The sequence below is a fragment of the Acyrthosiphon pisum genome, chromosome X (assembly GCF_005508785.2).
Source record: "Acyrthosiphon pisum isolate AL4f chromosome X, pea_aphid_22Mar2018_4r6ur, whole genome shotgun sequence".
Taxonomy (NCBI): domain Eukaryota; kingdom Metazoa; phylum Arthropoda; class Insecta; order Hemiptera; family Aphididae; genus Acyrthosiphon; species Acyrthosiphon pisum.
In genome coordinates this window covers 37,156,536-37,162,458 of record NC_042493.1, presented here as the reverse complement: position 1 = coordinate 37,162,458, position 5,923 = coordinate 37,156,536, and positions in this window count along the sequence as shown.

Sequence of the window (5,923 nt, the reverse complement as noted above, 5' to 3'; positions counted from 1 at the left end):
TTGGAATTTATTATAGGTACCTATTATAGATCAATTTTTTTTTAAATCCATAGATAAGTATATATATGTCTAATACATAGACTGATATACCGTCTCCGCTCAGAATCGTTTTTCTTATACAGTGATATTATATCATTGAATTCAAATTTAATACCATCAATTATACAGTGACCCACTTCTAACCTACTGTACAGCAGAGCGACATCCACTTACCCACCTTTTTTTCATTGTTTTCCCTACGATTTGGAAAAACACTAAGAATTGTTTATTTTCCAAAGTACCTTGGTACCAGTAAAATAATTACATTCCTACCTAAACATACTAAAGTAGAGAATTGCTTCAATTTTTACTGCCCTCAAAAGATGATGACAAACACAAAAAAAACTAATTATTATACTAATTATTAATATAAGTATGTTGACTATAAGTACCACGAATTTAGTTACAGCTTCCAACAATTATGTTGTTATAAACCTATAAGTTAATAACAATAATATATTATACATAATAATATAATAATTAATAATAAAATAATTGATATAACTATATTTTATATCAATTGGTAAGCCAGGATTAAGTAATAACTAATAAGTAAATGGTACATCTTCGCTAATAAAACCTATGTAGTGTCGAAAAGTAATATTTTTAGATTCCGAAAGAAGCGATGAATGTATTGACTTTACAATGATGTGTTTTTTTATTTGTTTATTTTTTTTTCATTTTTTAGGACAGTACAAATACAAACCCTTAGATTTTCTTCAACAGTTCTGATAGGAAGGCGAATCTAGTTGGTCCTTTGGGGTGGTCAAAAGTAAAAAATTACTAATAGTTTTAGAAATCGCATGGAAAAAAAAAGAAAAATTAAGGAATAACGGGAAATTTAACGCAAAATTGGGTTTTGACAAAATAAATTTGGTTTATGGTAGGTAGGAATAACTCTAAAACAAATGACCGTAGGTACATGACATTTTCACTGGTTGTTTATATTCTAATACTCTGAATACTCTTAATTTCTATACTCTGAAAAATTTTCAAAAAATATTGATATGTTTACGAACATTTTCAGTTTCCAATATTTTTAGTTTTTTATGAATGCTAATAAAAGTTTCTTTGTTAGGTGAAAAAGTTGAAAATATAATATAAGGCATTTAAAATATTGTTACAATGACATTTAAAAAATATTAAAAAATCCAGTCAGAATTATTTATTTTTTTTTAGAAGTATTTAAAGTTCAAATCTTGATAAAATACGGAAAAATCACAAAATTATTTTGAGTTGAGAATACATAAAAATGTTCTATTGTATAAAATTTTTTTATTTTTTTACTAAACATTTTTATGAGTATTTGATATTCATACTTTTACAATATTGGATATTCACTCGATTTCTCGTATAGCGGTTTTGTTGTTTTATTGTTATTCAAAAACAACAAAGTGCCGTGAAAAACAAAAGAAAAATTAAGGAAAAACGGGAAATTTTACGCAAAATCTGTTTTTGAGAAAATTGATTTTGGTTTTTGGTGCAACTCTGAAATAAATGACCGTAGGTAGCTGAAAATTTGACTGAATGTTTATATTAGCATTTTCTATACACCATAACATTTTCTAAATATTTTGACTTATTTTGAGCTCTTTAGGAACATTTTCAGTTTCTATTTTTTAGTTTTTTTCTATAAATATCAATACAATTTTATTTGTTGGTTAAAAAAGCTTGAAAATTTAATAGAAGGCTCCTAGTATATTGTTTCGATGACAGATGAAAAAAATTAAAAATCCATATTCACAATTTTTTTTTATAAGTAATTGAAGTTCAAATATTGGCAAAATTTATCAAATTTAAAATTGAATAATTATTTTGTAGTTAAAAATGTATAAAATGTTCAACTTTTAAGGATTGAAACTTTATAACAAGATTCCACGTAAGTAGTTGATTCTATTCCCAAAAACTCTAAAAAATACATAAATACAGTTTATTTTTATACTCATTTTAAGTTCAAATTTGGACGAAATTACATATTAAAAAACCTAGAATACTATTTTAGTTATTTTGTTGTTATTGTATAATATTATTCTTGGGTACTTGAAACTTCTAAAGTATACAATTATATATCTATGATAGTATCACGGTTTTTTGTACCTAATGGATATTGTGATATGATTAATTTGGAATTTATTATGGGAACCGATTATAGGTCAATTTTTTTTTTTAATATCATAGATATAAGTATATAATAATATGTCTTATACCTAGACTGACATACCGTCTCCACTCAGCATCGTTTTTCTTATACAATGATATTATATCATTTAATTCAAATTTAATACCATCCATTATACAGTGACCCTCTTGTAACTTACTGTACGGCAGAGCGACATCCACTTACCCACCTTTTTATAATCTTATTTCAAATTCGTAACATTTCAATTCATTGTGGTATTGAGGGAATTCAGCTATCTTAGCTCTACCAAATTATCTGCATCGTGGCGTTGATATTTAATTTGTGATTTGACAATTTAATGAAATCTTTATTGAATTCTTTCAGAAAATAAGAGATACCTACGGCTGTACTCCTGATGATCATCAGATCTAGAATCGACGATATCGAAAAAATGTTTTTAAATGAAAAGGAATTATTACATAATATATATAAAAAATGGGAAATCATATATGATGGCAAAATAGAATCAAGAACATAGTCGTTCATAAAATTGAAAAAAAAATTATCAAAATTCAATAAACATACGGTCCTTAACACTATTATAATAATATATAAACAATTTAGCGGAAAGATCCATTCTTTTCCTTTCTCAATAAAACCAAATCAAAATTTCATTACAAAAGCTTTAGAAAATCCTGGAATTTCAATCGATGAAGATAAAGTAAGATACAGTATTAGATCCGTAGTAGATTAGCATTTATAAATGTAATAACATTTATAACCTTTATTCTTAATTTATTATTTTTTTACCGTACATTTTTAACCTTTATTTTAAATTTTTTATTCAACTTCTTACCCAAAAATATAATATATGCATGCCAACCTTTTTTTGAGTTTAAACTGTTTACGGACAACAATTTCAAATTTCAATATTTTTCGTTTTTTTCCTATAAATATCAATAAAATTTTATTTGTTGTGCAAAAAGCATCAAAATTGAATACAAGGCTCCTGATATATTGCTTAAATTGCAGTTGAAAAATATTAAAAATACATAATCACAATTTTTTTTTATAAACATTTAAAGTCCGATTTTCCACAACATTTATCAAATTTTAAATTTTAAAAGGTAGGTAAGTGGATGACGCTCCGCTGTACAGTAAATTACAAGTGGGTCACCGTACAATGGATGGTATTAAATTTGAATTCAATGATATAATATCATTGTATAAGAAAAACGATTCTGAGCGGAGACGGTATGTCAGTCTAGGTATAAGACATAATATTATATATGGTATTAAAAAAAAATTGACCTATAATAAATTCCAAATTAATCATATCACAATATCCATTAGGTACTTATAACGCGTTATACATCAACAACAAACCGTGATACTATCATAGATATATAATAGTATACTTAGGAAATTTCAAGTATACCCACGAAATATATTATACAATCACAACAATATAACTAAAATAGTTAATCCAGGTTTTTAATATGTAATTTCGTCCAAATTTGAACTTAAAATAACTATAAAAATAAACTGTGTAAATGTATTTTTTAGATTTTTTGGTAACAGAATAAATTACTTACGTGGAATCTTGTTCTAAATTTTCAATTCTTAGATACAAAAGTTGAACATTTTATAAATTTTTAACAACAAAATAATTATTCAAATTAAAATTTGATAAATTTTGTCAAAATTATCGATCTTTAAATGCTTATAAAAAAAAATTGTGCCTATTTATTTTTAATATTTTTCAACTGCTATTGTAACAATATATCAGGAGCTTTGTATTAAATTTTTATATTTTTTGGCCCAACAGATAAAACTTTATTGATATGTATAGAAAAAAAAACTAAAATAATTGAAAACTGACCACGTCTGTACACAGCTCAAAAAGAGTCAAACTATTTTCAAAATTTTATCGTATATAGAAAATGATAATATAAACATTCAGTGAAATTTTCAAATATCTACAGTCATTCGTTTTTTAATTACAATAAAATAAGAAAATCGTCACATGAGAAATCGAGCGAATATCTGCAAATGTTGTAAAAATATGAATTTCAAACGCTCATAAAAATTTAATTTGACTTTCTTGTAGACATTTTTTTTTTTTTGATAATGGTAGACAATATTATGTGGAATCTTGTAATACATTTTCAAATCTTAGATTTAAAAAGAAAAATTTTACGATTCATAACTCGAAATAATTTGCTAATTTTCGTGATTTTTACATATTTATTCAATTTTTGAACTAATAATAATTTTTTATGCTAATAAAAAAAAAACTGTGACTATTGATTTTTAATATTTTTCAAATGTCATTGTAACAATATAGTAGGAGCCATGTATTACATTTTCAAGTATTTTTACTCGCAAATAAAGTTTTATTGATATTCATAGAAAAAAAAAACTAATAAAATTGGAAACTGAAAATGTCCCTAAACAGTTCAAAACAAATCAAAATATTTTGAAAAATGTATCATGTATAGAAAATTGGAAATATAAACAACCAGTGAAAATGTCATGTACCTACAGTCATTCATTTTAAAGTTACACCAAAAACCAAAATCGATTTTCTTGAAAACAGCTTTTGCGTAAAAATTCCCGTTTTTCCTTAATTTTTCTTTTGTTTTTCACCGCGCTTTTGAAAACTATTGGAAATTTTAAATTTTTACCTCCCAAATGCACCAACTAGATTCACTTTCCCATCAAACAAGATACTGTTGATGAAAATCGAAGCATTTTTACTGCCCCAAACCGTGATAACCGACACAAAAATTAAAAAATTAAAAATTAAAAAAAATAAAAAAACAAAAAACACACATCATTGTAAAATCAATACATTCATCGTTCCACTCAGAATCTAAAATGATTTTGTGGTTAAAAATTTATAAAATGTTCAAATTTTATAGCTAAGGATTGGAGTATATAGGTATAAGATATAACTACTAAGTAGGTTATTCTGTAACCAAAAAATCTCAAAAATATAAAATACAGTTTTTTTACAGTGATTTTTTGTTCAAATTTGGAGGAATTTACATACATATAACAAAGTATAGCAATTTTAGTTATTTTGTTGTAATTTTATAATTTTAATTCAACTGACCGGCTACCGTATTAATAATAAGTAATAACATTATAAATATAATATAAAATATCCACACTGACAAACCGTTACCGATCAGAATCGTTTTTCGTATACAATGATATTATATAATTAAATTCAAATTTAATACCATTCATTATACAGTGACCCACTTGCAGGGGCGGATTGGCCTATCGGGAAATCGGGAAACTTCCCGATGGGCCGGTTCTTGTGAGGGCCGGCAGGGCCGGTATAATTATTATAATATATTTACAAAAAAAAATTATATTTTTATAATTTAAGCATAATATATATTAAGAAAATCAAATACCTACGAATATTTAATAAATGTTTAATATCTTAAACTATTGCAATTCATAGAAGGAATTTCGGTATTTACACTATTTTCCCTCCAATTCATGCTAATGTATTATTTAGAAATCTGTGGTATTGGTATTTTATTATTTATTTTTTATAATGGTAAAATTCAGTTAGTTGCGTGATAATATTGATAACCTTATTTTATCATTATTTATGTGTATTTTGATTTTGAACTTTTTTACACAAACGAGTTACCGAGTTAGTTACAATACTTACAAACGTGTGTTTAGTGTAAAAAATTAATTGTACTGTGCAATTTAAATAATGTGTGAAGCTGGTAAAACGAA